The following is a 13,935-nucleotide window of genomic DNA, read 5'->3' on the forward strand; positions in this document are numbered from 1 at the left end:
TGCCCGCTCGCGCCGAACGGTCGCCCTGTTCAGACGTATGCTATAGCTATATCCAAGCACCGGAGTCCTGTTTTTTATTGTTGAAATTTGAAGGCTGGTACATGTGTCAGATCTCCTCGGTGTTCTCACCTATCATAAAGCACTGTAATGTTTAGCCCCGTGATCCGAATGTGATTCCACTCTTTTAAACATCCCGTAGATACCCTTTTTTTTTTTGCGCCAACTACACGCCTATTATTTAATTCAACAGTATTCCAGAGTTTACGCTGAAATAAAAAAAGCACCCCACGTTTCCCATTCGCGTACAAGTACTCAGAATGGAAAATACATCAGCTTTATTAAAACAAAACGCTCCTCACGGTCATTTTACTGGTATTTCCTTCATGCGAAAAGTGCACGGCGTGACAGAATGGAAAAGATCTCCAATTCGCCGACTTCGAATTTAAGGGAACCCTTTTCTTCATTAATTTTTTTTTAAGTTGAAGACATACATTCGAACGAAGATCTTCCGCAAGCTTGCTCATGCTTGCTGCTTAGTACCGGCGCTGTACTTTTATCTTCCCTTTCTTCCTGTAATATCTCCCGCCCACGGCGGCCGCATTTCGATGAGGGCGAAATGCGAAAACACCCGTGTGCTTAGATTTAGGTGCACGTTAAAGAACCCCATGTGGTCGAAATTTCCGGAGTCCTCCACTACGGCATGCCTCATAAACAGAGAGTGGTTTTGGCACGTAAAACCCCATAATTTTTTTTCTGTAAAATCACTCACACACACGCTCACTTGCCGTAAAACTATAGACTGCAGCGGCCTTACAGCCCTTATATAGGAACAGGCCGCGTCCGGCTCGAGAGGAGGAGTTGTGAAACTAAAAAAAAAAAAAAGTATCTGTAAACGCTGATTGCCATGTTCTCCTGCGGTGACGGTTGCAACCCTGTACACTGTCTACAGACTCGACTTCGGGTCTTTTATTTTTCTGTATATCTCACTCTGGCAGGCTGCGTGACCGTCGAGCTCAGAGCACGCTGAGGCATTACATACTACGGACGCAAGAAAAGAGACAGCGGGGCTCCCTTTATTCGTATAGTATTCGTATGTAACGTTCGAGCAGGGCTCGGAAATTCTACTCTAATTTGATTCTACGCCGTACTGGAGCGCTTAACATGCACCTCAATATAGTGGCAAATTCGACGGGTCGCTTTCGAGTACTTTATAAGGCATTCTCGTGGAGCAGTCTACATTCGGCTTGTCGAAATTGAGCGCTTGAAACGCATTCGTTTGATTCATTCAGAGCGGTGCGCTCCAACCCCAAAGCACTCGGAGGCGCTCTCACCTATAGGGCGCCTCGGTGCCCCTAGGCAACACCACCTACATAGCACAAGGCCTGTTGACTCCGATCCATGACGTCACGCTACCTGGCCCGAAATTTCTATTGACAAGGCTGGCGTGATGAAAGCGGTTACGTCAAAATCACTCGTATCCAGCTTTTCTGGACACAAGGGTTTAGTTCGCGTGAATGCCACCACGTGGCGTACTCACCTTAAACTTTTCAAACTTCCCGCGGTGACGCGTGATGACGTCAACCAAACAAAAATAAAAAAAGTAAAAGCTATCCCTGCGCATGGAACTTCGCCACAATGCTTGTCCCGCCGGCGTTATCAGTGTTCTTGATCAAGCGTATTCGCTCGTCGCCTGGAAATCGCTCGTCATCCAGCGTTTACTCGCGACGAGCAATTGTTGATGCTGGACTTTTGATTCGGTTCTTTTTTTTTTCTTCTCTTTTCCTTTTCTTTTTCTTTTTTTTCATTCTACGGAGTAAAGAAGCTAGCCTAGCTAACCGTCAGAAGCACTTCGGGGCAGCCTTTCTTCAATCCGCATACATTGTTAACGTCCGAACATCGCACCGCGCCTACTAGAGACGCCGTCATGGATGGATTTTGATTTTCCCTTATCGAATTCGTTAAGGTGCACACAATTATTTCACTAGCGACTTTGCAATGCGCACTCATGGGCTATCGCCGCAGCTGCAAATCTAGATGTGCTTAAGTATTAAGACATATACATGGATATGTTGGTTTTTCACCTTGACACAAAAGTCATGAAACAAGAGTTGAGCAAACTGTCCCTGTGTCGTCGCAGGGTGTGAGAGGGGGCTAGCTGGTATTCCATGCTAAAGTGACAAGCGCAAGAGTGGACACGGGATACTAAATAGGCGACAAGGATAAGCGCAAACTTCCAACTGGGAGCTTCTCCTTGTAGCGTCTCTCTCTTGTCCACTCTTGCGCTAGTCACTTCAGTCTGTGTCTTCATCCGTTAGAATGCTATGGCCGAAGCTGCTCGCAATATTACGTCACATTTACTGCCCACCAGGCCAGGTAAACCCTTGGGTATGACATATACAGTACTTGCAGTTAGTTTCCAAAGCAGTCTCCTATGGCGGCTATCCACGTGCGTGAAGCAAGAACCCTATTTAAAATTATTGTGCAGTAATATATACGGGATTTGTATGTTCTCCACATTCTCTACCATGTTGCCGTTCCGCCTTTATTATATATAGCCGCAATGTAGACTAGCAGTTATCGAACGCCATAAAGGCTATCCACATATTCAACCCTTAATTCCCATCGGTTATCTTCCCTCTTCATTACATGTCCTGCCCATGCCAATTTCTTTTTCTTGATTTCAACTAAGATGTCATTAACTCTCGCTTGTTCCCTCACCCAATCTGCTCTTTTCTTATCCCTTAACGTTACACCCTTCATTCTTCTTTCAATAGCTCGTTGCCTCGTCCATAAATTAAGTAGAATCCTTTTCGTAAGCCTCCAAGTTTCTGCCCCGTAGGTGAGTACTGGTAAGACACAGCTATTATACACAGACTGGATTCCAAGGGAATAGAAGCGTAGCAGGGGGTGGCAGAAAGTTAAGTGGGCGGATGAGATTAAGAAGTTTGCAGGGACGACATGGCCACAATTAGTAGGTGACCAGGGTTGTTGGAGAAGTATGGGAAAGGTCTTTGCCCTGCAGTGGGCATAACCAGGCTGATGATGATGATGATGATGACGACATATTCAAGGACCTAACGCGCAACTCCTGACACTTAATTGTATTCAAGAGTTGTGCGACTGCCCAGGACATCCTTAACTAATGTTACATAACGCATTATGACGTTTTACTTGCCAAAACCACGATTTCATTATGAGGCACGCCGCAGTGGAAGATTCGAGAATAATTTAGAGCACTTGGGGTTTTTAACGTGCGCCTAACCCTAAGTACGCGGGTTTTCGCATTTCACACCCATTGAAATACGGCTGCCGTGGTTGGGATTCGATCCCGAGACCTCGTGATTAGCAGCCGAACCCAATAAAAGCTAAGCAACTACGGAGGGAAAGGAATGTTGGCGAAGGTGACAGCCGGCACGTGAGACAATTTGTTCCCATCCTCATTGCTGGAGAATAGGTACCATCTGTCCAAGAATGACACCGTAGAATGCACTGTATTCAGTGTGATGGAGTCCGCGTCCAATATTTCAGACCCGAATCATACTGTAATTACTGACGACCAGGCATCTCGCTAATACGTGCAGTCGCTTGACAGCCGCCGAGCGCTGGCGTCGGCCACAGGACCTACTGGACCTTTGTTCAACACTTGCCGACATTCTCGCCTTAATTCGCACCATTGCGTTTCAGCTGAACTGCTTCAACAGCCGATTTATTTGTACCAGAATTTGGCCACCCTGTCAACCTTATGGTTTCTTATTTTTAAGTCATGTTTTATATTTAGGCTGAGGCTGTCGTGAAATTTCCTGCGGTTTCACCTTTCCCAAAATGCCCGCATTTTTGTCGGCCTCTGTTAATATTTTGGAGGATTTTTAATAGACGTGGAAACCATTGCATGGCCCCCTGACCAAGCTGCTCAAAAAGTCATTTGATATCCCTGAGGTCATGCGCAAGCTTCCGCCTTTTTGCCGTTCATCAACCTGCTGATTTCCCTGTCACCTGCATTCCATTTTGACGACTCCATTCCCACGGAAGTTGGCGACGATATGTCCATGGGATTACAGCCATTTAAATCAATTCTACTGTGGATACGACAGCCGCTTATGCTCACTGTGGATGGAAATGTTGCGCTAATGAGCGCCATTCTGAAGCATCTAAATTGACAGTCACAAAATTATGCGGATCCCACGTATGTGCGAATCGATGTAAGCAAAGCTTTCTGTGTTTGTTGTCATTGTTAAACGTAATCTCCACATAGTAGTCAGGCACCCTCTAATGAAATGCTGTCAATGTTTGCCTGATTACGCTCACCATTGCGATGCAAATAAACGTAACTTCAACTCATTTTCTCAGAAATAAACGCTGAATCAAACGCTGACGTCATCCTGAACAAGATCAACAAGTGCCCTAGTGCTCGATCTTATGATGCCCCTATTCGTAAGCTTATATTCGTGATTTAGTTATTTGGGGAGGGGGGGGGCGAGAGCGATGTGTTCTTATACCGTAGAAACATCCCTCGGACGTCTCTGATGTGCTCGTTTTTATTCTCAAGTACCCAATGAAAACTGTCATCGCTGCAACTTCATGATGTCCTGGTGGCAGGCCACCATGGCATGTCGCGCAAGTATGACCGCGCTGATTCATTTGGGTTGGCATATACTATTTGGTGCGTCATACTTTGCCACATGCATTTTTTAAGCAAAGCTTGAAAAGGGCGGCCAACTCACTACATCCCTTTCCTTTGTTTACTTCCGCAAAAAGAGTTGCTTTCACCAAGTCTTTTCAGCTAGAACTGAAACGCCAGACAAAAATGAGACCTACCGTTGAATATTTTTCTTGTTTACTAGGTTTAAAGCAAAAATGCTCATTAACACAAATAGTGATTTCTTTAAGAAATGGCATATGGATACTATATTTCAAGGTCATGTTTTGTCAGTACGGCCCGGCACCACGTATCGACGAAAGGGCATCACAGTGCCGATGCACGCGGCAGGTCACTGAATGAAGAAAACAGGAAACGACTGTTTTTTCAGTTCTCGCAACATATTGTACACAGAACACAAGACACCCACCACCATGACATTCTTTTTTTTTTACAACAGCGACACACAATGCCGGACTGATATACTTCCTAAAGGAGTCTCATTTGATTTTTCATCGCAGAACCGCAAGCACAGTTGCGTCACGCGTGCTTGCAGCCACGTACTGTAGCCGTGCTCCTTTTCCTCTAACAATATGGCCGCCGGCGGCTTAGAGCGCTCCCGTAGGTGGCGGATTGGACTGTCACTCGAGAAGTTTAAATACATAACCTCTTTGCATAGAAACGACGGCATGATTGTTAACATCATTGCTCTCCAGACTGATCTTGATGAGCTAACTCATTGGTGCGGTAGGGCAGATGGTAATTAACGCAGACACAACTATACATCTCAAATTTACTTCCGCTGCTAAGACGACTCCTAATGCCCACACAGTTAATAATACTATCATTGAAACTTCAGCGTCGGTAAAATACCTCGGTTTAAATTTTAGCTCTTATTTATCCTGGAGCACTCATCTTGAACTGATTACTACCAAGGACTTAAAGAAACTTGGTCTTCTTAAACGCCGACTACGCCAAGACAACCAGGATACAAAACTACACGCATTCAACGCGCTAATCAAGCCTGTGATAGAATACGCACACGTGATCTCAAACCCTCATTATACCTATCTTGTTAACATGTTGGAATGTATACGAAACAAGGCTGCTTGATTCATCATTTTCCTTTACTCTCGGTATCAAAGTGTAACAGTACTGAAAATATCGCTCCGTCTCCCGCCTCTCGTCATGCGCAGAAAACTCAGCCGTTTATCTTTTTTCCATACTCTCTACCACAGAAACACACCATTCGCAAGTTCACATCTTCTCCCGGTGCCGCACACACCGGCTCGTGTAGATCACATGAAGAAGACTAAACCCATTTTCGCTCGGACAGAACGATACAAATGCTCACCTCTGGTCCTGGCTATTGAAGAGTGGGATTCGCTTCCTTCTAGCATTGCGGCTATCGCTGGAACATCATCATGTCAAACAGCTCTTTGGTCCCCCCCCCCCCCATACTTAGAAAATTCCACTTTAGAATGATGTGCGTTTTTTTTTTCGTTTTTTTTCAGTGTGTGCGTGTGGGCCGTAACGTTCCGTGGAATGTTGGATGACATGTTTTGTAACTTCTGAAGGTGCGATTTTTGTTTTGTTTTGTGGGATTTGCCACATGTGCATTTTTTCAGTACCTGGTCCTAGCCATTTCTTCCCCTTAACTCGTACCTGGCTTATTAACTTGTTTATTCCTGTCTTCAGCCGTTTATATTCTGTGTTGTATATTGTTAAGTTTTCTTTGATGAATCCCCCCCTTACGTAACGCCCGCATTGGGCCTTTAGGGTATTGAAATAAAATAAATATTGTTGGCTTGGATATGTTTGGCACGAGGCCCAAGTCGGTACCCTGTCTTCTAACGCATTCTTTTGTTTTCGTCTCTGTCTTGAAGGGACGCGCACCGTAACATGCTGCAATGGTGATTGCGTTGCGCGTATGTAAGGTGAGAAACGCGGTTCTAAAATGTCTGTTCACTAACTTGTGCAGTAAACCCATGTTTATAGTATTCGCGCAATAGTAAGAGTCACGAGTATGGCAACCGTAACCGCAAGCGCCACGTTACAGTCGTAATTTGTCGCGACAGCGTAGTTGAAATCCACTGACCCTGCCACTAAGAAATACGTGGCGAGGTATGGCTGATGAATAATTAATTGCGAAGATTGGTTTTCAGTAAACGTTTGTTACCAAGAGCGGCGGGTGCTTATACTACCGCAAATGACGGATGCTTGGCGGTGACTCCAATCATTTACTCGCACATCACAGATCTACACTAAAATTCAACTGGTTTCACCAATTCTCGCTTATATTCTCTCGCCCCTAAACTGCGACTTCGCCTGCCACCCGGCCTCCAGCTTTTCCTCTTTGTCCCCCGCTTCTTTCCCAATCTGCTGAGACGTGCTTCCACTGATGCTTGCTCTTCTTTTTTCTCAATAAATGAAGGCATTCATTCATGCATTCCTGTGTGACTGCAGGAAATAGCTTGTCTTTATCTACATAACCACCCTCTCTCTCACCTGGACTCTCCAATCGCAAAACAAAGTTGCGGTGTTGCAAATGGTTGGGCGTCACATATACAATTTTCTAGGAATGGCCGGTAGCACAGCGGGCAATTTTCGGTGGGTGACGAGACAGTATACAGAACACCTTCTCTGCAATATCCACACTCAGTGCTCTGCTTCGTGAGCTACTATTAGCCGCTACTACGAAGTACGCAATGAAAGAAACCTAGCTGGGCTGGTCACGGACAGCTCTTTTTCGATTCGTGATGCGTCCATATAAGATATATATATTTCTTATATAAGCCTAAATGACAGCGATATAAGCGAGGTGAGTTACGCTAGTTCGTTGGTTTTGACTAACGACGCTCTTCACGCAGCACTTTCGTCTTATGCGTGTTTGCGAACGGGAATAAAAGACAGGAGGGTAACACGCCTTCCTGAAATGAAACATTCGGAATAACTCTTTCTTTGACGGTTAGACATATGTTGAGGGCCCCCGATACGAACCACCTGCAAGTCTGTATCAGCTTGCAAAGAGGAATTCAGATTAAACGTTGTCAAGAGGTTAGGCTTTTAATTATCATAAAGATATCTTTATTGAAATTCTTACCATGAGGTGAAAGCCGACTAATAACCATTTATATTTTCTGTGTTATTAAAATGTCCTGTTAATAAAAGGTTGCTGTGTTTTACAGCCTCCTAAATTAGGTTATAAAAAAAAAATTGATGCGGTAAGTGTGTAAACGCAGACGCAAGAAAAGGCTTAGTCCGTTTCCAAGTATTCACTCTATGAAGATGGAGCGCCTCTGTACTCTCACATTGTAGGGATGTCAAGAACAAAACACTTCCAAAGAGTGAGTCACGAATATATCTCATTATAAGGTGAGCTTGCGCTGGAAAAGAAAACGCTCAAAGCGCAACGCAGTGCTTCCTCTGATTCCGATCTACGGATCAAGGCGTCAGTTCGTCAGACTGAAATGCTCGTACATTGCAGCGCAATCTCGGGTCCTCAAATGTGACGGCGAATGTAGGCCAGTATTCGCTTCACGCGCGCAATCTGATAAGATAACGCTCTTTCGCTATTGAATCCATGACAACATACTGGATATTAGAAACACATGCAGGCGCATCTTGAGCTAACTGATAACTTTGGAACTGTGGTTAGACGCTAAAAAAAAAGCTCCCCTCCCCAAAAAAGGAATACAGTTGCTTTCAATATTAGCTGAAAAATAGTGCTTGTCGTTTAAAAAGGGCCTCCAACACTGCACAGCGGCGCCGACATACAGGAAATTCAAGCGCGAATTATCAAACCAGCGTATCGTGGTTCAATGTATCCCAATAGTCCAGGGGCCAGTTCCACCACGGCTACTGTGTCGGAGCTCATATTTCATGTCGGCATTATTTGTCACAAAATCACAGTATTTTTTCTTTAGATATTATCATTAGACAGCTAAAATACATCCAGCGAAAGCCTCATCTTAATATTTCACTACTTTTCGTTGTAACGTGCACATCCGTGCGATCCATATGTTACAAAGTACTGAAAATGTACCCAATGCTTTCCTCCAGGCAGCAGTTTTTATTCCTTATGATGCCAGGAAAGCGAGCCTGACGCCACCAACGCTCAGGCACTTAATCGGGAGCGCACACAATGTTCTCGCACGCCTTGTGGGATGTACCGTAGCGCTGAGGTGCTTCTTGTATAATATATAAGAATCGGTTGTAAAGGCAGTCGTGCAAGGTTCGGCACATGTGCTTAAGCTCATGAAGTTGATTAGTGCCAAGATAACCTGTCCAAGCTTTCACACTTACTTTATAAGAAGTCTACAACACCATCAATATGCCGGCTGCTTTTAACTGCACGAAACAAAACTATTGAAATGATACAAACAATGTTAACATCATTTTATCATTCGAGAGGTCAGACTGGTAATCTCTAGATGCGGAGTAAGTTGAGAAGTTGTTTGCGTAATTAACAAAGCTGCGTTAATTAAATTTTCAGTAATGGTTCTTACGTGGCTAAAGAAAATGAGAAGTTTGGAGCCCGTCCTCGTGATTATGCAGCCAATCGAAAAACTTTCGACCAAACATGCTTCTGTAAGAGCCATGCAAACAAAAATTTTCCAAGAAAACATTCTTGGAAGGCGTAACTGACGCAGAAAAGGAACATCTGTAAAGCCACAGAAAGAACAGCAGTTCACGACGGGACACAAAGGAGGAACCACACACAAACTGCGCTAACAACTTCAAGCGCTGTTTATGTGATAATGAAGCAGCTAGACCGTCAGTCATTCCTTCCAAACCTGTAAAGCCAACCTGACCACATCTAGCCTTTCGGGATGCTGTCATCAGTAGTATGGCCCCGCGAACATATTCCACGTGGCCTTATAGTCGCCTTCCATTTTTATTCATGCTGTTTTCTCGAAAGCAAGCAGTTTAAAGTTTTGGTGCCAATGCGGCAGTGTACGTGTGCCGCCGAAAGCTTGCTTGGTCGCAGAAGCGATGCATGACGAAATGATGGTGCAGATTTAGCGCGCCGCTGGCATCAAGACAATGCGCGGCCGCCGAGGGAAGGAAGATAACGAAAGTTAACAGCTTGGTAGCTGCTCACGGAGCCGTGCCGATGGGGACGGTGCCATCATGACGAAATCTGAGCCAGCGATATTGATGGATGCAGCGTTTTTGTTTTCTTTTATTCTTTTATTCTTTTTTTACAGCGAAGTCGTTAAGAGGAAGCTTTAACACGGGCCCTACTCGGACTCGGCCTATTCAAATAGATGTGAAACGCCGAAACGCTTTTCTTAGATAACCCCTGGACCGATTTTAATGAAATTTGTTGGATTCTGGAGAGAAAGGTAAATTCTAGTGACTATCGGAAGCGGAATTTCTATTTAGGGCCTGAATTTTGGTAAAAGATATTCAACAATTCGAAAGTGCGAAAAGTACACGAGCACGAAGTTTACAAATTATTAACTCCAGATCAAGAACTGATATCGCGGTTCTGTAAACAGCATCCATTAGACAATTCCAATATGCCGATTTATATCTTACGTGAAGTCGTTAAGTTGTGAACAAGGGTTGTGGAAAAGCTGTATTTCCATATTACTAAATTTTTTAAGATTCATGCGTAATATATCAATTTTGTCTGCTTTAGATGTGCTGTTAGATGCAATGTACATAATTTTGATATCAGTTTTCTTTGCCGGAAGAGCGTTGTAAACTTGATGGTTTCGTTTTCCTAAAATTTGCAATTTTGGACAATTTTGAATAAACAAATGATGACCTAATTCAAGAATTCGAAACCAACAGACACTAGATTTTAAGTTCTTGTTTTAAATGCAACAAACCTTATCAAATTAGATGCAGTGGCTGTCGAGAAAAACGAATTCTCCTTTTACATTTACTGAGATAGGACCACCAGAGCTAAAGCTTCCTCTTAAGGGCTACTTTCTCCACTATCGCGTTCGCGTGTAGAGCCACATCCTGAAGGTAGCGTAATACCGGCCCGGCCCGCAGTGGTGGTGAAGCATGCGTTCAGCGCTCCCCATATGTGGGCTGATCCCGAATGTAACGCCATGCTGGGGAGACCCGCGGCGGAGGTGAAGCAGGCGTTAAGCACTCCCCGTACGTGGGCCGATCCCGAAAACAGTGCAATGCGGGGCCGACATACGGTGGAGGTGCAGTTCACCATTAAGGGACCCACATACACAGCTTTGCAGGTCATGTTTCTTCACGGAGTGGAAGGGCACTGAGATTTTTTAGTTATCCGCGTTTGTCCTGCATGCGTCTGCGATGAAAACAAGAAGCAGGTATGCCTGGAAAATCTAAGGTGGTGGAAGCAGGTGGTAGCGGAGAGGTTAGCATACTCAGCCCCTGCACGTACTTATATCTGCATTGACATGGGTTCGTGGTAGTGATAGCGACCAAAGCTCTACTTTTTCTGCGTACTCTAGTCATTGTGAACCTAAGGATGTGCTTAGCATGCCCAGTCACTGAATGCAAATTGCAGCAGTTACGAGTGGTGAAATCCCGCTGGGGCTGATTGTGAAGAAAGCTTCCTTTCTCTGTCCACTCTCGCGATGGTGAAGCTAAAAATGAGGAGGAGGCCTGACGGACACAATGTTGATCGTCACCATAACAGAATGGATGGACGACCTGCGGAAACGACAAGGCACACCAAGTTTTTAGCACTTAATTTGTCCTACAGTAAAGCGCTACAATGGCTAGTATGCCCTCATGGGAATGGTAGACCGAACTGCTTCTCACTGCTAACAATGGACTGATACTAATAAAATACTCCGTCCGCAGGCACCACGCTACACTGAAATTAGCAAAACAATGTCAGTTTATAAACTGATATTGCCAATTATCTGGTGTCCTTCTTGTGTGTGTGGAGGGCATAAAGGTCCTGGCAATGAAATGGTAGTATTTTCGTTTTTGCTGCAGTTGCACACAAACAAAATTCTTTGAAGTAATGCGACAGCGATCTACCGGCGGAGAAGACCAATCCACAAATTAAAAATAATTACTGGTTTCAGATCTTGCAATTTACTTTGCGCTTAGCTACCATCTGTTATATTTTTCTTTTTGTGCTCTTATAAAGAAGAAAACTCCACATTACTACAATATCAACAACCGTACACAAAATAGACTGGCTTTGAAGCTGTGACCACGCACCGCACTTTTCTACATTTAGCACATGTAGTATTGGGCAACACGTTTGAACAAAATGATTAGGTTTTCGGTCAAAGCACTGTGACAGGCGGGAAAAACTTGTTGTCATGCCCGGTCGAAACAATACCATCTGAAATCTTATTTACTTATATTCATTTTTGAAAAATTACTATAACCGTTTATACATTTGCTTCGTATGAGTTATACACTAGCTTGCCTCGTCAATCTCAAAAATCTATTCTCTTTTCGGGAGACGGCCTACGTGAAAAACGACGCAACATCACAGTAAAACATCCAGCAAGGCTCTATCCAATGATTGGAGAAATAGTGCGCTGAGACCGTGTCGACTAGCGTGCGAGTGAAAGTTGAATAATGATAGTTGTCAGCTTGTGTTGCCTCTAGCACGAGCGAGTAGTGTTAGCAATGACATTGGTGTGAAAATGGTCAGCTCAGTCTGCGATTTGCTCATGTGATCTCCGCATTGAACGTCGCAGTTGTCACGATGAGAGTACTTCTGTGACATTATCAGCCCAGTGGGCTGGGAAGGCTCGAGTGGTAGCTCACCTTGAGGAGTATCAGGTAACAATTATTAATATACATACTTTCCGATGATGAAAAAGGTGCAGAAACACCAGTGGTGTTGTCTAACTATTCGTAAACAGGCCCCACAAATTTCGACTGGCCCACCCCCAAACATTAGATAGGCCCACCCCCAAATTTCAAATTGGCACACCCTCAAATTAAAATTGGCCCAGCCCCCAATTTTAAGTCGGCCACGCCCGATTTTTTTTCGCCCAGCTTTAATCTTGGAGTTGGCCCATCCCCAATTTCAATTGGGCCACCCCTAATTTTCAAGTTGGTCCACCCACGAATTTCCATGAATCGTCCCCCAAAATTCCAGTCGAAGCACCCCAAAATTTAGGTTGGCCCACCCCCATATCGACCCCAAGTTCAGATTGACCAACCGCGAGATTGCCCCCACATTTAGGTAGGACCCACCCCATATCACCCCCAAATACAGATTGGCCCGCCTCCACAACACCGCCAAATATATATTGGCCCACTCCAACACCACCTGCAAATCGAATTTGACCCACCCCCATATCAGCCCCAAACTAATGCTGGCCCACCCCTCGATCACCTCAAATTTAGGATGGCCCACCGCAAATCATACCCCAATATAGGTTAGTCCACCCATCACCTCCCCCCCCCCAATTCAGCTTGGCCCAGCCAAACATCACCCCCATGGTTAGGTTAGCGCGTCCCCATGTTACCTTCAAATTTAGGTTGGCCCACCCCCACATCATCCTCAAATCCAGGTTGGCCCACCCCCATATCAGCCCCAAACTTAGCCTGGCCCACCCGTCTATCACCTCAAATTTAGGATGGCCCACCGCAAATCACTCCCAAATTTGGGTTAGCCCCCCTACCCCCCCCTCCTCGATTCAGCTTGGCCCAGCCCCATATCACGCCCATGGTTAGGGTGGCCCACCCCCCATATCACCCCCAAATTTAGGTTCTCCCACCCCCATATCATCCCCGAATCCAGGCTGGCCCACCCCCATATTCCCCCAAACTTAGGCTTACCCACCCCTATATCACCTCAAATTTAGGTTGGGCCACCCCCATATCAGCCTCAAATTCAGCTTGGCTCACTACCATTTCACCCCAAATTTAGGTAGGGCCACTCCCATATCACTGCTAAATTCACCTTGGCCCAAATTTATGCTGATGCCACTTCCAATTTCAAGTTGGTCACCCCAACCCTTTTTATGAAGACCTATATATTTATATGGGAAATGCGTCAAGCTTTTGGCGTTACAGGTACGATATTGCACGATCTTGCTACCAAATTGCTGGGGTACTCGACAAAGAATGCTGCGCATTAAAAGCAAATGCACCGAACGAAGGACATTTATTCAAATGGTTTTTTACGGCCACACCTACGGATTGATACCACTTGGCTGTAGGGAACACATTAACAGTAGCTACTAATCCAGACGCTGCACATCTCCTAGTTGGTACATTTCTTATTTGGATGAATATTTAGAAATAATTAACGTTCTGGCAGCGACTCAGCCTAGCAGACCCTTTGTTCCACACGAATGTTGCATAGGAATGGCACTGGCCAC

Source organism: Dermacentor albipictus, chromosome 1, assembly GCF_038994185.2.
Source record: "Dermacentor albipictus isolate Rhodes 1998 colony chromosome 1, USDA_Dalb.pri_finalv2, whole genome shotgun sequence".
Classification (NCBI taxonomy): Eukaryota; Metazoa; Arthropoda; class Arachnida; order Ixodida; family Ixodidae; genus Dermacentor; species Dermacentor albipictus.